Source organism: Manihot esculenta, chromosome 15, assembly GCF_001659605.2.
Source record: "Manihot esculenta cultivar AM560-2 chromosome 15, M.esculenta_v8, whole genome shotgun sequence".
In the NCBI taxonomy this organism is placed as follows: domain Eukaryota; kingdom Viridiplantae; phylum Streptophyta; class Magnoliopsida; order Malpighiales; family Euphorbiaceae; genus Manihot; species Manihot esculenta.
The window spans coordinates 20,073,761-20,101,018 of NC_035175.2; the positions used below are offsets into that span (position 1 = coordinate 20,073,761).

A 27,258-nucleotide genomic window follows, 5' to 3' on the forward strand; every position below is an offset into this window, starting at 1 on the left:
TTACTGCAATAGAGAATAAAAAAATATTTATTTTTTACTTTAATATTATTACTTACTTCATTTTGATTCATATTTGGAATTGGTTATTTTACTGATTTAATTTCTACATAATTTTTTCATTGACAAATATTATTAATGTCAGATTCTTATTACTAAAACCATTAGAAAAAAATTTGCCAAATCATGTTTTTAGCAACAAATTTTGAGTTTTTTCTTAATGTACATTACATGTTATTTATAGTTTTTTCCCATATTCATTTTTTATTCTTTATGCGTAAGTTTCTACTAGTTTTATATATAATATAATATCCTGAAAAATCGATTAAATTTGATCTTTTATATCATAATACCGAATTACCATGAACCTAATTAAAAATATTATTATAAAATAAAATTATAAATAAATATTACTTTAGTCAATTTTATTATTTTAATTAAAATATTATAAATAATGTAGTAGAATATAAATTTTTATATTTTAATAATTAAACTTTATCTTTTCATAAAATTATTATTAATATATATTTTTATGAATTATGTTTTTTCTAATTATAGTATAAATTATAGGCAAAATAAATAATTTATTGCTTAAATTTGTCCTAATTCAATAAGAATACTTAAATTAGTAATTTAATATTTTGATTTTACTTAAAATATCATTGATTTTCAATAGTAAATTAAAAATTTAGAATTTTATAATTTGAAAGATAAGAATAATGTTTTAAACATACATAAATTCTTTTTATTATTTATTTTATTTTTACTGTATAAAAATTTTAAAATGAAAAAATTCTTCACATTCCTACTCTTTTCATCATTCTATATATACAAATTTTTGTAATTAATTATTTACTTTTGTGAAATTTTAGTTGAAATTATAATAAAATTTAATAATTTAAATGTTAGATAATAGTTTAATCAATTTGAGTTTAAATAAAATATAAATATAACTAAACAATGAAATTAAAATTTTTTGAATAATGATAGAAATAGAAATTCATAATTATTAAATCTTTATAAAGTTTTTTAGGAAATTCCAACATTCGTCCTTCTCACTTTTATGTATATTATAGATCGGTGCAGTATAGTTATAAAGAATAAATTCAGATAATTTTCTACTATTTATTACAGTTTATTAGAATTTATTGCTATAATTTATATTCAAAAAATAATTTATATTTAAAAAAACATTTTATATATAGAAAATAAAAATAATTTATTTTTTATTATTTAATTTAAAAATAAAATATATGAATAAATTTATTTATAAAAATCTTAATAAAATTCACAGAATAAAGAAAATGCAGATTTCCTCTTTTAAAAAATAAAAATATTTTAATTAAAAAAATAATTTTTTGTTAACTAATTCTAAATATATAAGTGCCAAAAAATATAGAAATACTATAAAAAATATTTTTCATCAAAGAAATTAAAACTTACTTACATTCTTAATAAAATATAATAATTAAATTTATTTGTAATAAATACATACATAATACATATCTACAGTCAAATGCACATTAATTTATTGGTACAGAAAAGTCACAACTATACTACAATCGTTGCAGCATATACACATATTTAATATTTTAAATTTACTTAAAATGTCCATTTTAATAGATAAAATTATTTTTACTAAGTTATGAAATAAAAATACAATAAGACTTTTATATTAAGTAATTAAGAAAAAGATAATTTAAATATTTTTATAAACTATTTATAAAAAAATCTAGTTCAACGATAACATATAAAAAATAGGATTTGTTAGGATTATGACACATGTATACAAAATTTAAAAGGATCGAGCAAAACTTTTATTTAGTCGGACGGGACAATAGGAATTCGACCTATGGAATACGAAAATCACACATCAAAACTTTATTAAAGACTATAACGAACAAGCCGACCACTCCAAAGCATATTTCGCAAATGGAAATTAAATATGGTGATCACTGACCTCGGTAAAAATCGAACAAGCCAAGCATGATCCAACCTCCTATACATCGGTAGTCTCTTTGATACAACACCAAAATCATAAATGCATATGTACAAACTAGCTGAATTTGCATTTATTATCCTATCACCCATCATTAATATGCCACCTGACACACCTATTGCTTCTTTTTAAATGGTTCTATGAAAATATAGTACAAAAAGCGGCAGAACGATTAGAGAGATATATATATCACTAAATTAACTCAATAGTGGATACTCTCACTCTCTCTCTTTCACATAAAACTCTTAAACACATTCTCTCTCTCCAAAGCTTTCTTTCCTCTTCACACCACTTAAAGGTCTCAAATTTAATTTAAGCATCAAAGAGTCTTTATGGAGAGACATATATGAAATTTCAAAAGCATTTTTCCCTTATCGGACCAATTACAGCTCATTAATCTGCCTATTAAACTGAACAACTGTGTAGATGTCCACGTCTAATGATCTCATCGAATCTCAAACTATCATCTACCAATCTGTAGCTCAATTAATAACTGCATAATTTATTTATTCAATATTTATATTTTATAATTAAGAAAAAAATTAATTTAATAAATCTTAAAATTAACTTCTAACTTTGAGTCGCATCTAACCTAACAATTTCCTTTTTCAATCAAATACAATTTTAAGTTACATCTACTTAAAAAATAGTATTCCTTTTATCCAATAATTTTTATTCATTTTATTTTTTCATATATATTAAAAAATATAATTTTTTTATTAACTTTTCAATTATACTCACCTTCAATATATTAAGTTGTATTAACTATTAAGACATATTTTGAAAGATTTTTTAAAAATAAAATAAAATAAAATAGAGTTATAATAATTGATTTATATATTATCATGAAAAAATGGACATTAATTTTAAAATAATAAAAAAAAGATAAATAAAAATTATGAGACGGAAAAAATATTTTTTACTAAAAGTCAATCGGCTGAAAAAGGATAATATTTATGTCATTTTGTACTTTAATTTAAATAATTAAATTTTAAGTAAATTAGAATAATGTTTATATTTAAATGTAATTTTGATCGATTTTTTAAAATTAAAATTAAAAATAAGTAGTCCAATTATTAAATATGCAATTCACATTTTTTAAAAAAATTTATTTTATAGCAACAATTATAAATATTTTATAATATACATGTTGTTTAATTTAATATAGTAGTATAAACAAAATAAGTAAAAATAATATATTTATTATAAAATCTTTATAATTATGGTTACAAAACATAATTCATCTACCATTAAATCTATGCATCTATATTTAACAATTAAATCATTATTATCTTTAAAATGAAATATATCAATTAATAATAATTAAGTATAATTTAATATTATTTTAATATATGTAATTATTTTATATTTAAAAAATAATAAAATACTAAATCCAAACTCTTAAATTTAAATTTAAATTTTAAAAATTGACTAAAATTATATCAGCAAATAAGCCTATTCATCCAAGATTTACATTTTTAGAATAAAATACAGATTAATATAAACATTAAATTTTTTTTGATCAATTGACCTTTAATAAATAAGTTTTAAACTCACTACTATTGGGCAAATAAGTTTTATAAACCCTACTTTTTGGTAAGTAATAGAACTATAAACTCAACATAATCACGAGACATCTCTAACATCTCTACTTTTTGATAAGAAGGCACAAAGGTCCAAATACAATCCAGGCAGAAATAAGGCTTCAAGCCCAAATTAGAAGCTAATTCAAGTTAAGCTCACATTCTCTGCCCAAAGCCTACAACAAACAAATCCAAGCCCACTAGAAACCCTAGTTTGCAAAGAGGACATAACAGACTGGAACCACCACCACCACTGGAATGAGTGCACCTGTAGGAGGCCAGAAAGTCATCAGGAACAGAGAAAAACAAACTGATGAAGTACAAGAAGACCATCGCATGCAACCAGAGATCGGAAGGAAACCAGAGGGCGCATAAAGACCATTAAAGCCGACAAACAAGGGAACCCAGCCAAACTTCATCAGGCCAAGAAAGAGGATGAAGAGAACTCACCAACCATCTTCGTGCTTAAGGCGCACCATTTTTTTCACTATTTTAATGCAAAACATTAAAATTAAAATGGTGCAATATCAACTTCAACTTTCTACATTATTTTTAACATAAAAAAAATATTTTATTTATATATTTTTTTTTTTTTAATATTATATTATTTATTTTATTTTAATTTTATTTATCTATTTCACTTAAAAATTTCATACCATTTTATATATCCAGCCCATATATTTATATATTTTACATTTTCATTTAATATTTAAATATTCAATTATATTAAAAATAAATAAAAATATATTAATTATAAAAAATATTAATTATAAAAATATATTAATTAAATATTAATTATAAACATATATTAATTAAATATTAATTAGCAAAATCCAAAATAAAATAGACTCATACATATTAAATTATCAATAAAAAAATACAAACTAATTTAGATGACAATTATAATTTGTATATTACTCCTACAAATGCTCAATTAATGCATTACGAAGTGCAAAATGGGCATTTTTATCCTTATTTTTTTTTATATCGAGCCAAAAATTGTTCAAATCGGATAGTTTTATCGACAACCATTTCAACAGTTGGAACTGAAAATTCTCTACCATTTTCAATAAGTGCACTAAGGTCACATTCATTCTCGATTATCATATTATCCAGGATAATATATGTAGTCAATATATCATACAATACTTCTTTTTTTCAAAAACATGATGGCCCTGCAACTATTGCAAAATGGGACTGCAACACTCCGAAAGCATGTTCAATATCTTTTAGACATGATTCTTGTTTCATTGCAAAATACCTCCTCTTCCTTGTTTGTTGTAATACCTGGCTAGAGTCCAGCATCTGAATTCTACTTTCCGGTGGAGTCCAGAATGTCGGAATTCTCTAGAGGGAAAGATTTATGTTTTTCTACAATGTTTTGATATGTTCATAGTTTTAAAATATAAGGAAATGAGTGTTTTTGAAAGAAAAGCACCAAGGTAGAAAGGCCAGGTTCGGCCGCCGAAGGGAAAGTTCGGCCGTCGAACATGCATGGCTTTTGGTTTCACGTGTGGCCGCCGAAGGTGGTCTGGCCAGCCACCTATAAAAGGCCCTCAGTCGGTTGAAAGGATAAGAATGAGTTTATCTTTTCACTTTCTGAGGTGAGACTCTGTCTTCTTTAAGTTTTCTTCATGTGGTCATTAAATCTTGCAAAGATTTGATTGATTTTTATGTTATTTTGAAGGTTTTGAGCTAAAAACTTGACTTGTGAAGTTTGGAGAGTTTGAAGGAAAGTTGCTCCAAAACTCCACGTTAGGATCGTTCATCTTCTTGGTTTCAAGAGGTAAGTGAAGATCCTGAGTTTGTTTTCATGCTTTATGGAAGATTTATGAGCTTTTGGGAGAGAGTTGCATGAATAGGGTACAAAGAGAGTTTTTGATGATTGTGTGAGAAAAGCTTGTTTATGTGTTATGCTTTGCTGTTTGTTGGGGTTTTTAGGTAGTTTTTGACCCCTTTAAGCATATACTTAGGTGTATGCATGTTGAGGAATTGAGGTGGTTGAGTTTGAGGAAGATTGGTGCATTTTGGTGCGAGGCAGAGCAAGTTTCTACCTTGCTGATGAACTCAGGTTCGGCAGGCCGAAGGTACATTCGGCCGCCAAACCCATGAGGAGGTGGCTTCGACTGCCCAAGCTTGCCCCCAAGCATTTGGACTTTCGGCTCTGGAGGGAAGTTTCGGCCGCCGAAAGTGCCGCCGAAGGTTAGAGACTTTCGTCTCTGGAGTGCCTTTCAGCCCCCGAAACTTGCCCCCGAAAGGGTTCGGCTGCCGAAAGTAGAGATTTCGGCCGCCGAAGGTGCATGAGTTTCGGCTCTGGAGAGGACTTTCGGCCGCCGAACCTGCCGCTGAAAGTGTCCTGTCCAGCCTTCCTTTGCATGCTTTGCATGAATGTTTGAGTGAGTTTAAGGGGATTCTTGGGGAGTTTCATAGAGTTGTTCATAAGCTAGTTTGGTCTATCATTTGAGTCCATCTGTGTAGGCATGGACCAGAGGAACCAGAGAGAGCAGCAGTGAGTACTGCTCCAGAGTTTACAGAGCCTGCAGAGTCAGTCCAGAGATAGCCAGAGGTGAGTGGAACTAAACTTAATTCTTTTAATTGAGAAATGAAATGCTTTTAGCATAAGTCATGCATCATGAGTATACAATAGGTTGTTTGCATTAGAATCCACGAATATGTTGCATTGCATAGTTATTTGTTGCTGTGGGTGAATGCTGAATGATCCAATAGTCTCTGAGAGAAGTTCAGGAGCCTTTGACTACGCCCTGGCAAGTATAGAGAAGTCCAGGAGCCTTTGACTACGCCCTGGCAGGTATAGAAAAGTCCAAGAGCCTTTGACTACGCCCTGGCAATGGTAAGTACACAGGTGTTATATATACGTATACATATATGACAGGAAGATCAGGTGCTCGATTCTACGCCCTGGCACGGTAGAGCTACCGGGACTATGTGGTGACAGGTTTACCCTTTATGTGGATTGTCTGTGATATGATGCATTCCATAAGATCATGTTTTAATGACTTGTTTTACTATTCTACTCACTGGGCTATAGAGCTCATCCCACTCCCTTAACCCCAATCTTGCAAGTTCAGTGTACAGTGTACAGGGGAAGTCCAGCAGAGTACAGGAAGAGAAAAGAGTTTTGTAATAGAATATTGTGGACAAGTAATATGAAAGAGATGTAACCGTTGTGTATAAAGTTAGAATTGTGCTTGACTTAGTTATTTTTGTGTTGGAAATCTTTTGTATACATGGTCTGTTTATATAACTGTTTTACAGAGTATGTGAAAAACCAGGCTTAACAGGTATGAATTAACCCATCTAGAGCAAGCTCTAGTCAGGGGTACAGAGTACAGAGATAGTGCATGCACAGGTTGAGCCTTGGTTCAGAAGAGAGTTTTTATTGTCACAGAACATGTATGACCATGTATGAGATTTTACAGATACTCAGAGAGTATAGCAGGCTTGCTACGGGTTCTGGCGGCCTTAAGCCGATCTGAATCCTAGCGCCGGTGACGGTCCATTTTGGGGTCGTTACATTTGTGGTTCACGAATGGTTTGCACAATAGTTGACCATTTTGGATATATACCATCAGCTAAATAATAACCCGTATTATATTCTTTTCCTTAAATAACATAATGAGCAGGAGGAGCAATGCCTTTAGCAAGGTCAGAAAATAAATGCAATGACTCCAAAATATTAATATCATTATTGGAGTCAGACATTCCAAAATATGTATGCCATATCCAAAGGTCATAATTAGTTACAGCTTCTAAAATGATTGTTGGTGATCCACTACGACCTGTATATTGGCCAGCCTATGCAGTAGGACAATTTTTCTATTTCCAATGCATGCAATCGAGACTACCTAACATTCTTGGGAAGCCAAGTTGCTCACCAATATAAAGAAGCCTTGCAACATCCTCGGCAATTGGTGATCTCAAATACTGCTCACCAAATACCTCAATAGTAACTTGACAAAATCTCTTTAGACTTTCAATTACAGTGGACTCCCCAATTTTCTCATATTCATCGGTACCATCCGAAGGTGGAGATTGAAATGAAATCCATTCGACGGTCGATTTTAAGATTAAATCTATCAGAATACTATTGGTTTAATTATTGTTTAAAATTTCTTCTGACTTTATTGAAAAATGTGGGGATAGGGATGCATACTATCCGAATGTGGAGATTGAGATGAAATCCATCCAACGGTCGATTTTAAGATAAAATCTATTAGGATACAATTGGTTTAATTATTGTTTAAGATTTCATCTGACTTTATTGAAAAATGTAGGGATACAGATGCATACTATCCGAAGGTGGAGATTGAGATGAAATCCATCCAACGGTTCATTTTAATATGAAATTTATCAAGATACTATTGATTTAATTATTATTTAAGATTCCATCTGACTTTATTGAAAAATGTGGGGATAAGGATGCATACTATCCGAAGGTGGAGATTGAGATGAAATCTATCCAACGGTCGATTTTAATATGAAATCTATCACTGTTGGTTTAATTATTATTTAAGATTCGACTTTATTGAAAAATGTAAGGATAGAGATGCATACTATCCGAAAGTGGAGATTGAGATGAAATACATCCAACGGTCGATTTTAATATGAAATCTATCAAGATACTGTTGGTTTAATTATTATTTAAGATTCCATTTAACTTTATTGAAAAATATGGGGATAGGGATGCATACTATCCGAAAGTAGAGATTGAGATGAAATTCATCCAACAGTCGATTTTAAGATGAAATCCATTAGGATATTGGTAGTTTAATTATTGTTTAAGATTTCATCTGACTTTATTGCAAAATGTGGGGATAGAGATGCATACCATCCAAAGGTGGAGATTGAGATGAAATCCATCTAACGGTTGATTTTAAGATGAAATCTATCAAGATACTGTTGGTTTAATTATTGTTTAATATTCCATCTTACTTTATTGAAAAATGTGGGGATAAGGATGCTATCCGAAGATGGAGATTGAGATAAAATCCATTTAACGATCGATTTTAAGATGAAATCTATTAGGATACTGTTGGTTTAATTATTGTTTAAGATTTCATTTGACTTATATATATTGGAATGCCAACATCTACCACTTCCCATAAATTAGTCATACCATTTAATATTTAATCATTTTGTAAACTATGACTTCAAGATCTGCAGGATATTCTACCAATGAAGATGTACTATTATGCTGGATATTCTACTAATGAAGATGTGCGATTATGCAGAATTTATCTAGATATTTCACAAGATTCCGTTATAGGTAAACAATAATCTAGTCAATATTTTTGGAGTCAGGTGACAGAAGCATATGAAGTTGCAAAGAATGAGTTTTGGAAGTTTCGCAACTCACGATCTTTGCAATATTGAATGCTTATTGAGAAGGGTATAAGAAAATTGAATGGTTGTTATCGACAAATTGAAAACTTACATCCTAGTAGTGTTTCAGAGCAAGATCTGGTAAGTATTTATTTGGTTATTATTTTGTATATAAATCTTAGATTTTTTCTTAATATTTTCCAAATTATGCAGCTCAATTAAGCGAAAACTTTACTTATACAAGATCCAAGTTACAAAAAGATATTCAAATTTGACCATGTTTGAAGCATGACGAAATGCTGAGAAGTTCAAAGATAGTAGCTCTAAAAAAAATAGTTCCAAATCAAAACTCTTCTTATGTGTCCTTAGAGTCGAACAATCCTACTCTTGACTCACCTATAATCTTCAAACTTATCATTATTTTCAATTCATTTAAATGATGATATTGTAGGAGATTATATATCATCGAATTGACCTTTTGGTGTCAAAAAAGCAAAATTGAAGAAAAAACTTGATAAATTTTTTTCATCCGCTCTGAAATGTTTACATGTTGATAATAAAAAGCTTGTGGCATCGTTGGCGAACGCAACTGCAGAAAGGGAGAAGGGAAGGCTAATAAAAAGCAGAGCTTTGAATTTAAAGGAATTTAAAGAAGAATATAAAATTTCACTGCTCAATTTAAATTCTATTTCCGATCTAATTGCTCGTGAAACGTTTCGCCAAGAAAAAATTCAAACATCAGGGTAAATAGTTTAACGTTAACAACCACCACCGTCATCCGCCTCTAATGTATATGATCAATATCTTAATGATATTATTGGATCCGGATCCGACCTACCGAAATATTAAATATTTAGCGTGTTATTGCTGATTGTATTTTCAATTAATATATATTGTTCAATTATAATATATGTCACTCCACTTATTCTATATAATATATTATAAATAAATTAGTTTATAATTTAGTTTATCATGAATATTATTTTTTTAAAAAAATATATTAATTTAAATTAAATTTTATAATAAAAAAATATAATATATTAGGAGAATGAAAAAAATAAAGACATAATTGAAAAGTTTTAAATATTCAAATAGGAAAAAATGACTTATTATAAAAAGGACTATAAAATTTTAGACTATATTATAAATTAAAAAAAAAAAATTAAATTGCTTTGCTACACTGTCATTTGGTGAGCACCAACAACAAGTGACTATGAAACATCCCCGAGGATCTCGGCATCAGAAAAAGAAGGAAACTCTTCACATGGCTAAAACAGATTTAGTCCACACTAAAGCACAAAGACGAAGGGGTTGAAGATTTTTGAGATAGCCTCGCAGCGAAGAAGACCCATGGCTCTTAGAGCTTGCTGGTGCCGACGCTAGGTCTCCAAGAAAAATAACCTGCATGCAAAAACAAAGCCAGACATAAACAAGAACAAGAAGCAAACCCAATAGATCCAACCGAAAAACCCTCTCTATGAACCTTAGATCTATAGAAAAGAGACAACAAAAAACATTATTTATCCATAAACCACTCCCAGAAGTGGGGAGGGACGAACCCACTCTCTGGCAGAGGAGAACGAAACTGGCCGTCCCTGCCCAGCTCGCAGAAACTAAGGGAAGAAAAAGAAAGGTTTTCTCTCACAAGAGAGTTTGAGTTTAGTTAGCCATAAATATGAAGCGAGCTAAAGAATTCATGTTAAGATTAATGTGGTTGCATTAGTGTGTACCTTCAGCAATAAATATAAGCCTTAAAGTATATTATATTTCTGAAATAAGGTTGGACGAAAGTTTTGGACTCCTGCAAGTTCAACCCTAAGGAGTAAAGTCTTCTCCCAAGCGAATGTCATAATTTTTTAATAGAAAGTTATTTTTGAGCATTGTTAAATGCAACCATGAAAATTTAATGTAAAAGCATGAAAAGAATAATAAAGGAGGTCATGATGTCTAATACAATCTATAGGTTTTGATATGATATATTTTTTAAGGTTACTGAGAAGTTAAATGAAGTTCAAGAGTATGACAAGGTAAGGAATAAATTTATTACACAGCCTAAGTTCTACAATATTAAGTAAAAATTGACATGAATTTATTGCGAATACAATTTTGAAGAAGCATAGTTGTTGAAGGTATGCAACGAAAGAAAGTTTGGTTAAATATATGCACACACTTTTATACTAGCAGGGATTAATCTATTTAGTACTTAATGTAAAATCTAAATTTTTTTGACAATTGAATTTATAAAAATTATAGTAATTAAATATAAATTAAAAAAATAAAAAATTAATCATACATATTGCTTATGAGACTATAAAATTTTGCTAACACTACTTTGAATTTTTATAGAATAACAAAGTTAAATAAGAGTAATTTTATCATTTTATAAAAACTTATAGCTCAATCAACAAAATTTTAAGTATTATTTAGCAATAATTTAAATTATTTTTTTTATAAAACATTAATAATATAATTAATTTGTGGTTAATTATTATAATTTTTGTAAACTTAAGCGTTCAATAAACTACGATTTTTAATTGAAATATTTAATGGGTTAATAGGAAACAATATGAATATTGATTTGGCCATGAAAGTTTTGTATTCTAGTATATGCCAATTTCATGTTTGTGTTGTAATATTATTAACTCAAACTGAATATATGCATACTGATAATCTGAGATTCAGAAAATAGGGTTTACAATGCGTTCTGTAAGCTTAGTCTGAGAAGAGGGTGTTCTTCTCCTTTTCTTCTCCTTTTATTCCTTTCCTCTGCCTGTCAGTGACGTGTAGCGGCCTTGCTTTCATTGGGCCACCTGTCTCTGACATATTGATACGAACGTACGAGAGTATCAGATCTCTGTCCCATGCGTAACGGCCATTTAATTCTCCTCTGGCACGCATGCTTGGGGACCCACCAAGTGGATGGGCTGGCCATATTCTTCTTTTGGACTGGGCTGAGAGAGGAGATTAAGGCTGAGCTTAAAGGAGGTCTGATCATTGAGCCGGAAAAGGCAGGGCCGGCCTGATTGAGAAATCTACATAGGGTCCGGTTTTAAAACTGAGCGGGCTGGACCTGGCTCACGCGGGAAGTCTAGAAGCCTTCAGGTCATGGGCTGTCATCGTGGGCCTGGCCTTGGTCCGAGGTAGTGAAATCCAGCGGTCATCAAATGCCCCTTTACCTTCTCATTAGTTATTGCCCGACTGATGAGGGGGTAAATACCGAGAGTCATTATGACCGCTCCGTCTAAGTACAGCCTGTCTCAAGACATCTTTTCATTTCTCAACTGTTTCAAATTTCGAATTCCCTCTGTCTTCTCAAAACTTCTGCTCTCTTTAGCTCTCTGTGCGCTCTTGTTAGCTTCGCTTTTCTCTGCTCATCCGCACTAACTGCTTTCTAGGTATGTCTCTTCTTCCACCATGGATCGCTCTAGTCTCCCCGATGTCGTCGACCTATAATCTAGCATCACTCCATCCAACATTAGGAACTTCATCCTTAGGGAGTACCTAGATACCCTCCTTTTTCACATTCGGGCCCCGTACCGAAATGAGAGGATCGTTCTTCCCGATCCTTCTCCCTCTGGTCTAATCGACCCTCAGAAGGACATGAGCTTAATATTATTCGTTAAGCAGAGGGAAAATGGTTTGTCCTTTCCTTTCTCTCCCTTCTTCATCGAGGTCTTCTGGTATTTCGAGATTACCCCTCAGATGTTGACCCCCAATTCCATTCTTTTTATGTCTTCTTTTGAATCTGTGTGTCTGAGCTGGGGGTTTACACCCACGGTGCGTCTGTTCGTTACCTTCTTCAGGCTAGTCAAGGCGAGCCAAAAGTTTTACTATTTTGCCCCCCGCGGAGGGCTGTTAATTTTTACGGGGTATAAGGACTCCATCAAGGGTTGGGTGGAGGGTTTTGTTGTGGTGAAATTGAAGAAGGAGACTGGATTGGCTTGGGAGTTAGGACTCGACTGGGAGGATGTCTCGTTGGGTTGCAACGACCTGCCCCAATTGAGCCTTACCGAGCAGGTAGGGTTTGTTCGACTGACTTCTGTCGAAAAGAAGTATGATGTCGAGAAGTGCTTGTATGCGTCCAACCTTCGGGATATCAAGGACGCGGGTACTTTATTTCATTTGCTTGTTTTAATATGGTTTTGATGATTTTTATTGAGTACTGTTCTGACTTGCCCTGATTTTGGATTTTTGCAGCTTCTGAGATGAAAATGGACCAGATCAAGCCTCCCAAGAACCTCGCATTGTCCCGGGAGAGCATGAATGTCGCGTTGGATGCCCTTCTAGCTAGCCAATCAGTGGGAGAGGCTACTCAGAGGGTGGCTGAAGCTATATCTTCCAGGTCGGCTAGCTGACCTCCTCCTCCAGCTCCAGCTACTTCTCAAGCTCCCAGGCTAAGTTCTCGAGGTGTCAGATCGGGGAGGCCCTCCAGCCGCAGCAGGTCGGGCTCCGCCCCTCAATCTTCTCATGCCCCAAGTCCCAACGGGCTCCTACTAAGGGGGCGAAGAAGGCTCCAAAGATTACTATTAGCCCGGTGGGGAGCGCCGAGCAAGTGAAGACGGATACCGCCGTGTCCTCGGTGGTTGTTCCTGAAGAAAGGTCTAGAGCTGCTCCCGCTGGACGTAGGGTTCCCGAGGACGGGCTGGAGGTCGTCCCCGTAAGTGAGGGTGCTCAGGGAGTTGCTACTGAAGGTGCCCCTGTAACTGAGGGCATCCCTGCAGAGAGGGCTGAGCCCAGTCCGGTTGAGGTCGCTCCTCCTACAGAGAAGTCATCCGCCGCCTCTGAAGGCCTTGTAGGAGGGGCTGGGAGTAAGCGTCCCCCTCCTTCCAAAGTTCCTGCCCCAGCTCCTGCTTCCAAGAAGGCTAGGGCTTCTAGGAGACCGGCTCCAACTCTCCCTCCTCTCGAGAAGAAGAAAGAGGCTTATGTGGTGCCCCTGTTGTCTGCTCCTGACAACGATATCTTGAACGCGGAGGATATCACTCACCAGAATCCGGCGAGCGTTGTAGCGGAGATCTTGCGGGAGTGGATGTTCGATGGGATCACGGAGGCTTCAGACCCATGTTTGCTTGCCCTTACTAGTCTTTTAGCCAGTTCCACTAGGGAGCAGGCAGCGTTCCAGTCTCGACCTCGAGGAGAGCTCGGAGACACGATCAGGGAGATGCTCCTGATGGTAAGTTGTCTCTTTTGTTTTCTTTTTGACTTTCTTTGTTCTAACGATTTTTCCTTTGTACTAGGTGATGGGCCTCTTTATGGAGGTGGATGCTCACGACCACTCTCTCCGGGAATCTGTAGATCGCCGGATTTAGGAGGCACGCCTGGAGGAGAACCTATCTGCAACCAGCGACACCAGGGGCAATCTCGCGGCTGCCCGAGAGCATTCCAGGTCCCTCCAGATAGAGCTACACACTGCACTGGAGGCCCTCAAGAGGGCTGATTGGAGGACAGCTGAGGCGGAGGATCAGCGTGACAAAGCTTTACAGCAGCTGTCCTCCTTGGAGGAGATCCAGCGAGAAAAGGATGAGGCCCTGAGTCAGAGGGATGAGGCCCAGCACCAGCCCGAGCTACTGAAGGCAGATCTTGATGCCGTACTGGCACAGAGAGAAGAAGCCCTGGCCCGGGTGGTGGTCCTTGAGCAAGAGCTGGCTAAGCGGGCTGATAATGAGAGAGACCTAGCCCTGGCAGTAGAGACGTCTAAACTTCAGAACCAACATCTCTGCCAGGAGGTCGAGGTTCTTAAGAAAAGGTGTGCGGCCTTGCTTGAGGACGCCAAGCATGCTGAGGACAGAGTCCAGCTGGAGTGCGAGGAGCGCTTAAGGGAGTACAAGGGGTTTGCAGAGCTCAAAGGGGAGATCCAGCAGGCCTGTGAAGCTCATCTTCAGAGCTATAAGGACTCTTCGGAGCTGAAGACTAAGATAGCTGAGGCCTGCGAAGAGCGACTTACGGAGTTTAAAGCTTCTGGCGAAATGAAGACAGCCATATGGAATAAAAGCTTCCGCATGTTCGTCTCTGGATATAATCGAGGCCTGAGGACTACCAGATATGCCCCCTCCACCCCGTTGGCTGAACTCCGAGCTGCTGAGGAAGACTCTGATGGCGAGGAGGTGCTCTACGGGGAGGACGATAGACCCCTACCCAAAGGAGCTTCTCGTACTGCAGCCGGGTCTTCTAAGGCAGCTGCCGAGCCGAGGCAGGAGGACGAAGGTGCCGGTCCTCAGGGGCAGGAGATTATCCCCTTTGTAGATAGTAGTGTAGGAAATAGTGATGTAGATAACGTAAACATGCCTAGGCATGTAAGTCCCTTAAGGACAATTTTTCCTTCAGTAGAGTAGGTTGTAATTGTAACTTTATTTAATGAAATTTTACTTTTACTTGTATTTATGTTTGAATTGTTTCTATTTTTGTTTGCTGTTCAGGCTTTACCGAATTGCTTATGCTGTAAAGAAGCCCAAAGTGTCAAGGACAAAATACTTAAGCCATATATATTAAGAATGAAATACTTAAACCATGTGCTTCATAATTTTTCCAAGGAATCAACTATACCGTTTTTCCTCTTTGCCCTCAAGCCAGTCAGAGCTGAAATTCTGCCAATTGGCTAAACTTTTAACTTATAAATTTTTCCAATCTCACCAAGGCAATCCTGTCTGCAAGCCTTTTCCGAGCTGGATTTACCTTAAAGATAAAAACCTTTAAGCTACATGTTTATCTAATCTTTCGCAGGATTAACCATATCAGGTCGTCACCTATGAGTTCGATTTTTAACAATTGACTGGACGTCCTTATTTCTCTTTTAATTACTTTATTAATAAGGGCTCGGATGTATAACCTTCATATAACCAAAGTAAAAAGGATCATGTACCTTTTAAAGTGATGAGTAGGGGCTAGCCTCTTGTTTTTAGTTCTGTTCTGATAGGAATCGAGGCCGGAGCCTTGTCTGCTCATGCTTTAGGCTTCCTCTAAGATCATAGGGAGCTTGTAGCTATGGTTTGCCCTTGAGCTTTCTGAGTTCGGCTCTTTTCCTGCTTATTTTTTCCAGGCTTATATTTGCGTATCGCAGGTCGATATTTTTTGCTTTACGCTGCTTGTCTTATCAGCTCGGCGTCAGGAGATCTTGGGGATCCTGGTCGCCTTTCTGGCTGAGGTCTTGTTGTCTCAGCTCGGTGCTAGGAGATCTTGGGGATCCTGATCTTGTGGTGCCGGGAGATCTTGGGGATCCCGGTCTTGTAGTGCCGGGAGATCTTGGGGATCCCGGTCTTACAGTGCCGGGAGATCTTGGGAATCCCGGTCTTGAGGTGCCGGGAGATCTTGGGAATCCCGGTCTTCTGTTTTCTGGGGCCTTGTCATCTCAGTTCGTTTTTATGGCACCGGGAGGTCTTGTGCCTCCCCGAGGCTTTGGGCATTGATGCCTGTTTTAGCCATTGTGGATCTCAGTGGGTTTTGTAAGAGTGGAACTCCGGCGATGAAAATATATCCTTTGTTTTCCACAGACGGCGCCAATTGATAATCTGAGATCTAGAAAATAGGGTTTACAATGCGTTCTGTAAGCTTAGTCTGAGAAGAGGGTGTTCTTCTCCTTTTATTCCTTTCCTCTGCCTGTTAGTGACGTGTAGCGGCCTTGCTTTCATTGGGCCACCTGTCTCTGACATACTGATACGGACGTACGAGAGTATCAGATCTCTGTCCCATGCGTAACGGCTATTTAATTCTCTTCTGGCACGCATGCTGGGGGACCCACCAAGCGGATGGACTGGCCATATTCCTTCTTTTGGACTGGGCTGGGAGAGGAGATTAAGGCTGAGCTTAAAGGAGGTCTGATCATTGGGCCGAAAAAGGCAAGGCCGGCCTGATTGAGAAATCTACATAGGGCCCGGTCTTAAAACTAAGTGGGCTGAACCTAGCTCACGCGGGAGACTTAGAAGCCTTCAGGTCATGGGCTGTCATCGTGGGCCTGGTCTTGGTCCGGGATAGTGAAATCCAGCGGTCATCACAAACGTTTTTGAATGGTATATTTATTTTATGGGTACTCTAAATAATTTATTGAGTAATATGAGACTGCAGTACAAAATAAGATTAAAAAAAAAAAATTTTTTTTGATTTTTAAATCTAAAAATACAATTGTGAATTGCATTTCAGATTTTAACGGTGTGTTCTGTGGAGTAGGGATTTGAATAGCATAAAATTTTAGAAAGAAGTATGATGAATAACTGGTATATAAATGAATATGTTTATACTTTTTTTTACAACAAAAAAAGCTATGCATTTGAATGCAGTCGTAGAAATTTGAATCAAAAGATATATCGTGTGTTCATACATTAAAGGTAATTACCTCTAAAGATTTAAGACAAATTTTTGAGAAATATGTATCAAGGAGATAGAGAAATAATATCTATCATGTGCATAACAAAATGTTTTGTGACATAAGATACCCTTAATATAAAAATTCAAGAAAATTGGCATTATTTTTAATGGAACTACAAATATGGCTATAGAAAATGTTTCTAAGACTTTGAACACAAGAAAGAATGTTAAGAATCTAAAACTAAAATTGGCTAGCTAGGACAGTTGATATAATGATGCCCATGACAACCTAATCATGATGCTTAGGTTACAAATAGAGATTTAGCTTAAAAGACTATATATCAACTGACTAGAGGTCAATTTTTTAATTTGAAAAAAGAAATCAGACGCCTATCAAGGCCGTCAAGACTACTTTGTGCATTCGTACTTTGCAAGTCTAGAAGGAGAAGACTTTGGAGTCTCCTGGAGAACTCTTGCTTTTGCTTGCATGGCCAATTTCTGGAGTGCCAAGAGCTTGTACTTTTCCCTTAATTAGATCTGGCAAGCAATTTTGATAGCCTCTCTAGGAATGGTTGTCAGAGACATCATGAAAACCCATTATTCTCTGCTTATTGGTTATGATTTTATCTTCACCTTTCTTGGTCTTTTTCTGAAAGAGCTCAACACCATATTCCATGGACTTATCGTTTTGAGCTCCTTTTCGGTAGCCACCCTCCGCAATGCTTAGCAACTGCATTGGTGTTGATGTCCTTGGGATGTTTCTTACTATAGTTGGAACTTGGCCTCAACGATGAATCAATGGAGACCGACGAGAGGCACAAATGGATGTCTTTTAAGTTCAGATTGTGTTTTTATAAAATTCTTAATTCAATGAAAATTTAATAAAAAAAAATCATTGAATTAAATTATTGTAAATTTCAAATTTCTCAACTAAAGCTGAGGCTCGGATGCTTTTTTGTTAAAAGCCTATATTACTAGAGCCTTCTTCAGGCAAAGAACTGAAGAATTTGACAATATTTAATCAGTTCCACAAATAGAAATCCACATTGAATCTTACGTTCTAATCTGCATTCAAACAATATTGCATCTGCTCAGAAATATGAATTTTCTTCTCACTGACTGAAAAATCTCTGAAGTCTGACATGTGAATTGTTTCATTAATTCATCACCGCAGAAGCTTTTATACACCTTTGAATTACTGAATATTAGAATTGATAAACAAGAAACCCCACCCCCCAAAAAAGAAACAAATAACTGCAAATGCAAAAAGAAATAGCTCTAATTTTCTTTCAGATTTTTGCTGATGTTATGAATCAGAAAAGTGTATACAGCCCAAAGGCCATCTAATCACAGAGCTCATTAAATTCCCCAGGAAATAAGAAGAAAAGTTCCTAAAACTAAAAAAAATGAATATATAGCAAAAGAAAATTAAGAGATCAGAGTGTGCTAAATGGGTATCAGTCACGGTTAATCAGAAACACGGACCAATTAAGACTACTCATCACATCTCACAAAATTTCTATTCAAATTAAAAAATATATATATATACATATATATCTCAGATAAGAAGAAAATTAACAGAATCAACCATCAGAGACTTAAATACCATGAATCATGGAATAAATCCATCATATTGTTGCAGTATTTTCTCATCACTTGATCCACAATTCTTCTTCGAAGCAGAGGCGCAATAAAAACCAGAAAGGAAACAAGAAGAAGAAATTATAATGAGAAAAGAATGATGATAACTCGAATCTAACCAAGAGAACAAGAAGAGATAGCTATTGTGTATGTCCGATAACATGGTGATATTCTCCATGTATTTATAGAGGCGACGGCAAAACCCTAACAGATAGGTTGATCTCTTCCGCTGTTCTGATGAGTGATGAGTGCCGTGGGGATGGAGCCATGGGCCGATTGGGCTCGTTTAAGTGAAGCCCGTCCTTTCATTTTTCAATGGACATTTATTGAGACTCAAATTTAAAACTAATAGTTTTGGAAATAATTGAAGTGCTGCCAAAACTTAATCCTTTATTTATTTCTTAAAGTTAAAAGCGTAAAAACAACTCTATTATTTTTTGAAATGGATAAATTAGGATTTAATTTTTGATATAATTAATAAATTAATTCTTATATTTTAAAATTAAAATATTTAAATTTTTCTATAATTAATTTATCTAAACTCCAATCCTTTTATCATTTTTTTGTCAGTAAAAACGTAAGAATATTTTTATTGCCACCTTATTAAATTAGAAATATTAGATAGTTATGATTTATTTTTAAATGGTATTAAGTAATTTTTAAGTAAGTTCTAAACCTCTACTCAAAGTACTTTTATAACGATTCAAAAATCAAACCGCTATCGACATTAGAGTTTAGATAACTTAAGGTTATCAGAGTTCATAGCAAGCCTACTATATATCCTGCCATATCCAATATAATCCAAACATGATCTTAAAAAAATATACATAAAACATTATCATAATATGAATCAAACTTGGTATGCACATACATATAAAACTGTAAATATAAATATATATTAGAGCTCTCGTTAAATAATACTCCAGTATAGTTATTATTACATACTATAGTTTGATCCGATCATAATATGAAATTTAAAACTTTTATATACTAAGATCATCAACAAGAGGATTATAAAATAATTTTCGAACAAAGTACAATACTAAACTATAATAATATTATATGTTCACAACTAAACTATTATATGAGAAATTATGTCTAAGGAAACTGCTGAACTTCCATACTAACTTTAATCTTGCAAATCTGATATTAAGGAAAAAGGATAAGTTATTATAGCCTAGGATCAAATATAATTTAAATACATTTTTCATACTATTCTTAGTACTTAATTAAGTATTTTTCTAGCTAATTTTGTAATTTTGGTCATGCTTTGCAGGAAAGCATAAAGAAAAGAAAATTTGATGAAAAACGGCTTAAAAGTATGAAAACTGACTTGACTAGTCGATTTGGACAAACCTTCCAGTGTATTGTATAGAAGTCAGGAATTGCATAGAAATCTGAAACTGACCTGCATGATATATTTTTAGACAGTGATTTGCCCAAACCAACTAGGTAAATCAATAGATTGCACAGAATCAATAGCAGGCGGAAAAATTTCAGATTTGAAATTAAGAAACTTGTTCTTCTCATTAAAACCATGGGAGCCACGTAGAATTTCCTCAAACAATGCGGTAGCAAGTCTTCCTCAAATTAAGAAATTATATTCTTGAAGAAACACATTAAAGGAAGGAATTCCAAATAAAATCAAAGAAGACCATTCCAAAAGATGTTTTGCTAAGGTTTAACGCCTATATAAACAGAACATTGACAGCCGCATAACATATATATTGGATAGCATCGAATCTTTCTCTTTCTCTCTTTTTTCCTTTGTATTTTCTTTGCAAGCCATGAGTGGCTAAATACTTTATTTCTAGTTAAAGTTGGGAGAAATTTCAGTTTTTATATGAATTGGGAGATCTAAACTCAACTATTTATCTTTTATTCTTCAATATTTATGTAAATTCTATTTTTCATATTATTATTATTTTGTCATTGGATCAATAGGACCCATTGTTCTTGATTTCAAAGTAGTATATTGTTAGTCTAAATGCTTGAAGTCCATAATTGCTTAGGTTATTCAAACACAAGTAATAATTAGTGTAACAACTATGAAGTTGCATAATCTAACTCAAACTCACTACGCGGTTGGTCAATTAAAATTAGATATCTCTAAAACTTAAAGTAGTTGATAAATTAAGATCTCAAAGACGTTCTTTGGGCAATTTATTGGCTAGAAATTAATTAGCGAACATTTTCTAATTAATTTAAAATCTAAGGAGAGATTGGTTATATGGAGTGTCTTCCATGACTATAACTAATTTATTGAAACGAATAAAAGTATTTTTATATCGATGATCAATTCTCACACTGAAATGGATCCTACACTTCAACTAGACCTTGCTTTCATTGATTTATTCCTCTTTTAATTATCGCCTTCTTCAAATTACTTTAATCTTTATTTTAATCCATCATCAAAGTCCCTCTTATTTTATTTTCATTTTTTTTCCTAATCATTGTTTAGAAAGTCTTAGTGTCAATTCCTTGTGGATTTAATCCTATTATCACTATACGCAATTCATATTTTTTTATATTTAATAGGTTATTTTCAGTGGCTTTGACATCCCATCAAAAATTGGTGCTGTTGCGGGGGAATTGATTTAAAATAACGTATTTTCCTTTCATGATCAGGGCTGGATGTAAAGAGAATATGCTTTATGATTCAGAAATCGAACGCGCTTCCAAGAACTTAAGAAGACAAGCAAACCTGAGGAACCAAGCCTCAAAACCGTCTTCATCTACAACAATTGAAGAGACAGCAACAAACCCGGAACCTGCTGCACAAGTGACAAAACCAACAGCAACTGGTATGCTAGCTGCTGCACCAGAAACACCCCACAGAATACCTGCAGAAGTTGAACCAGCAACTGACTTTGTTGAAATTGAAGCTGAAAATACTAGGGTAAGAGCTCCAATGGTACAAGAAAGGACTTTTCATGAAATAGCAGCACTCGTGGGTGATTAAGCACCCTTATGCATCACATATCGACATTTGACAGCCTCTTTTGAGCTGAAAACCAAATTAATCCACTTCCTATCAAAATTTAGAGGTTTGGAAAATGAGGACCCAAATAAGCACCTCAAAGTATTTCACATTGTGTGCTAAAAAATGAGGCCTCAAGTTATTTCTGAAGAAGATGTTAAACTCAGAGCTTTTCCCTTCTCCCTTGATGATTTTGCCAAAGACCAGTTGTTCTACTTGCCACCCGGATCCATCATTCATGGGCTAGAACGGTAAGAGCCTTCTTGAATAAATACTTTCCAACCTCAAAGGTCATTGGCACTAGGAGAGAAATCAGTGGTATCAAGCAAAGGGACTCTGAATAACTATATGAATATTGGGAGAGATTCAAACGATTGTTCACAAGCTACCCTCAACATGATATCTCTTATAAATCCCTCATTGAATACTTCTACAGAGGTTTGTTACCTTCAGAAAGGAGATTGATTGATGCAGCGTGTGGGGGATTAATTAAAGATAAGAAACCTCAAGCCATAAGAGACCTGATCTCCATCATGGCAGCAGCCTCAAAATAATATGGAGATCAAAAAGAACTGCCGAGGAGAGTTAACGAGGTAAGTACTGTAACGACCCCAAAATGGACCGTCACCGGCGCTAGGATTCAGGTCGGCTTAAGGCCGCCATAACCCGTAGCAAGCCTGCTATACCCTCTGTGTACCTGTAAATCTCATACATGATCAAACATAAACTGTGAAAAAAAACAATTCTTTTCTCTGTACCAGGGCTTAACCTGTGCATGCACTATCTCAGTACCCAGTACTCTGTACCCCTGACTAGAGCTTGCTCTAGATGGGTTGTCTCATACCTGTTAAGCCTGGTTTTTCACATACTCTGTCAAAACATATACATATACAGATCATGTACACAACAAAAGATTTACAACACAAACCACTAAGTCAAGCACATATCTAACTGAATACACAACAAGCATATCTCTTTAATATTACATGTCCACTCTAAGCTATTACAAGTCTCTTCTCTTTTTCTGACCTCTTCTGAACATCCCCTGTACACTGTACACTGAACCTGCAAGACTGGGGTTAAGGGAGTGGGATGAGCTCTATAGCCCAGTGAGTAGAATACGAAAACATTTCAATAAAATATGATCTGATGGAATGCATCATAACACAGACAGTCCACATCAAGAGTAAACCTGTCACCACATAGTCCCAGTAAACCGTGCCAGGCCGTAGACTGGGGTCCTGGACTTCCTGTACCATATATGTATATGTGTATATAACACCTGTACTTACCCTTTGCCAGTATAGACCATGTGCCTATACCCGCCAGGCCGTAGAATGGGGTCCTGGTCTTCCTTTACCTGCCAGGCCGTAGAATGGGGTCCTGGTCTTCCTGTCTGGAACTACTGGCTCATTCAGCATTTACCCACACCAACAATGAAGCTATGCAATGCAACATCTTTATGCATTCTAATGCAATCACCCTATGGCATAACTATGATGCATGAAATATGCTCAAAGCAGTTATTGTCTGAATTAAATCAAGTAATCAGTTTAGTTCCACTCACCTCTGGCTCTGGACTGACTCTGCAGGCTCACTGCTGCTCTCTCTGGTTCCTCTGGTCTGTATAAGCACATAAAGACTCAATATGAGGGACCAAACTATCATAAGCATCACTCTATAAACTCCCCAAGAATCCCCTTAAACTCACTCTAAAACTCAAGCAAAGCATGCAAAAGAAGAGCTGGACAGGACACTTTCGGCGGCAGGTTCGGCGGCCGAAAGTCCTCTCCAGAGACGAACCTCAAGCACCTTCGGCGGCCGAATCTCAAGCTTCGGCGGCCGAACCCTTTCGGGGGCAAGTTTCGGGGGCCAAAAGGCACTCCAGAGACGAAAGTCTCTAACCTTCGGCAGCACCTTCGGCAGCCGAACCCCCCAAACAGAGCCGAACATTCAAAACTCTCGGGGGCAAGCTGTGGCAACCAAAGCCACCATGCAAGAGGTTCGGCGGCCGAATGAACCTTCGGCTGCCGAACCTGAGTTCATCCAGAACTCAGCCCCGACGGCAAACAAGCTCCTCCATCCCTTCAATCCCTCAAAACATGCTCACGTCAACTCCTCAACACATATACTCATGTACATGTACAAAGGGGTCCAAAACTACCTAAAAACCCCAACAAAACACAGCAAACATAACACATAATCATGTAAACCACCATTTATCACCTAACCATGCATCTCTCTCCCTAACTCCCTTAAAACCTTCAGAACACATATAAACAGGTTCAAAAGCATCACTTACCTCCTGTAATAAGAAGATACACACCCTGAACAAAGGGAAACGAACCAACTCTCTTCAACCTCTCAAACTCGCAAAAACGTAGTTTTTTCTTCAAAACTTTCAAAATCTCTTGAACACTAGCTAACTCTTGCATGAGCTGCTCAAACTGAGCAAATAAATCATGGGAGACGTGGCCAAGCTTCTGGCAACAAGTTGAACATAACACCTGTCCAAAATGCTGACTAAGGATGCCCAAAAGCTGGCTGGCCAACTCAGCTTCGGCTGCCGAATCGCATGCAAAACCATGCAACATTCGGGGGCCGAACTTAAACTTCGGAAGCCGAACATTGGGCACTTTCGGCGGCCGAACTTACCTTCGGCGGCCGAACTTGGCAAAAGTCCCCATAGACTTTGCTCTTCAAAACACAAATCATTTAAACTTTGAAAACCTTAAAACAAATTATAACATGAAAGAAAACATAATGCCTACCTGCCGATAGAAGTCCAACACCCCGGATTCCACTAGACGACAGGAATTCCGGTGCCGGATTCTAGCAGGGTATTACATTCTCCCCCCCTTAAGAACATTCGTCCTCGGATGTTCCTAAAATAACCAAAAACACAACAAAGAGGAGGAAACTAACCTCAAAACAGATGTGGATACTGCTGGAGTATAGACTCCCGCGTCTCCCAGGTGCACTCTTCTACATTATGGTGGTTCCACAAAACTTTCACCATCGGGATCTCCTTGTTCCTTAGCTGTCTGATCTGAGTGTCTAGAATCCGCACTGGCTGCTCTAGATAGGTGAGATCTGGAAGAATCTCCACCTCAGGCTCACTCAGAACCTGATTCGGATCTGACACAAACTGCCGTAGCATAGAAACATGAAATACCGGGTGAATCCTCTCTATGGAAGTGGGTAAATCCAGTTTATATGATACATTTCCGATTCTCTGCAAAATCTCAAAGGGTCCAATGTACCGTGGAGCTAATTTACCCTTCTTCCCAAAACGAACCACTCCTTTCATTGGAGACACTTTCAGCAATACCCAATTACCCTCCTGAAATTCTAACTGTTTCCTGCGAATGTCTGCATAACTTTTCTGCCTACTCTGTGTTGTCCTGATCCTCTCTCTGATCACGGGCACTGTTCTACTGGTAATCTCGACCAACTCTGGTCCTGCAAGAGCTTTCTCTCCTACCTCTTCCCAGCAAACAGGTGATCTGCATTTCCTCCCATATAACGCCTCATAAGGAGCCATCCCAATGCTAGCATGATGGCTGTTATTGTAGGCAAACTCCACTAAGGGTAGATGCTGCCTCCAAGAACCGCCAAAGTCTAACACACACATTCTGAGCATATCCTCTATGGTCTGGATGGTCCTCTCTGACTGCCCATTAGTCTGTGGGTGGAAAGCAGTACTAAAATCTAACCTTGTGCCCATTGCACTCTGCAGACTTCGCCAAAATCTGGAAGTGAACTGAGGTCCTCTGTCTGACACTATAGACACTGGGACTCCATGCAATCTCACTATCTCGTCCAGATATACCTGTGCCAACTTATCCACAGAATAGTTATTCCTAACTGGAATAAAATGAGCAGATTTCGTGAGTCTGTCCACAATCACCCATATAGAGTCTATCCTGTTGGACGCTGCTGGTAAGCCCACTACAAAATCCATAGCTATGTTCTCCCATTTCCATTCTGGAATCGGCAGTGGGTTAAGCATTCCAGCCGGCTTCTGGTGTTCTAATTTTACCGGCTGGCAAATCTCACAGGTTGTTATAAGCTGCGCCACTTCCTTCTTCATGGCTGGCCACCAATACACCTTCTTCAGATCCCGATACATTTTGGTGGCTCCTGGATGGATACTATATCTCGCATTATGAGCTTCCCTCATAATGTCTTCCTTCAGACTGCTACTATCTGGTACACAAAGTCGACTCCCAAAATGAAGGATCCCTTTCCTATCAAATCTGAACTCTGCACTATTGCCTGACTGAACAGTCTTGGCAATTTTCATCAATACAGGGTCCTCATGCTGTCTCTGCACTATCTGTTCCAGAAACACTGGTGTCACTCTCATCTGTGCAATCAACGCACCTGTACCAGATAACTCTAGCTGTAACCCCTCCTCAATGAGCTGATAAAGCTCCATTACTACTGGTCTCCGCTCTGCTGCTATATGAGATAAACTGCCTAGTGATTTTCGGCTTAGGGCGTCTGCCACAACATTCGCCTTACCCGGATGATACTGGATCTTACAATCATAATCACTAAGCAATTCGACCCATCTTCTCTGCCTCAAGTTCAGTTCTCTCTGGCTCAAGATGTACTGTAAACTCTTGTGATCAGTAAAGATCTCGCATTTCACCCCATAGAGGTAATGCCGCCACATCTTAAGTGCAAAGATAACTGCTGCCATCTCTAGGTCATGGGTGGGGTAATTCAACTCGTGCTTCTTCAACTGTCTCGAAGCATAAGCAATCACCCTATCTCTCTGCATCAAAACACAACCCAATCCCACTCGAGATGCATCACAGAACACTGTGAAATCCTCATCACTAACAGGCAGAGCTAGCACTGGTGCTGTCGTCAATCTCTTTTTGAGCTCCTCAAAGCTCTCTTCACACTGGTCTGACTAGATAAACTTCTGGTTCTTCTGAGTCAGTTTGGTCATAGGAGCTGCTATCTTAGAGAAGTTCTGTACGAACCTCCTGTAGTAACCTGCCAGTCCTAAAAAGCTTTTAATCTCAGTCACTGTAGTGGGTCTGGGCCAGTTAACTACAGCCTCTATCTTCTTGGGGTCTACTGCAATCCCATCTGCTGATACTACATGTCCCAAGAAGGAAATACTCCTCAACCAAAACTCACACTTTGAGAACTTGGCATACAACCCATGCTCTCTCAGTGTCTGCAGAACTATCCTCAGATGCTGGGCATGCTCCTCTGCATCTCTGGAATACACTAAGATGTCATCAATAAAGACAATCACAAAGTGATCCAGATACTCACTGAACACTCTATTCATGAGATCCATGAATGCTGCAGGGGCGTTAGTCAACCCGAACGGCATTACTAAGAACTCATAATGCCCATATCTGGTCCTGAAAGCTGTCTTAGGCACATCTGCCTCT

The 27,258-nt window shown here is 36.6% G+C and overlaps 2 non-coding genes across 2 annotated transcripts; both read right to left on the minus strand.

The window, feature by feature from the left end:
• Positions 1-18,301: 18,301 nt before the first annotated feature.
• Positions 18,302-18,394, minus strand: LOC122722022. The gene has a single exon (XR_006348873.1). It is a non-coding gene; the product is annotated as a small nucleolar RNA R64/Z200 family (small nucleolar RNA).
• A 408-nt stretch (positions 18,395-18,802) lies between these two features.
• Positions 18,803-18,880, minus strand: LOC122722021. The gene has a single exon (XR_006348872.1). It is a non-coding gene; the product is annotated as a small nucleolar RNA Z199 (small nucleolar RNA).
• Between the last annotated feature and the right edge of the window lie 8,378 nt (positions 18,881-27,258).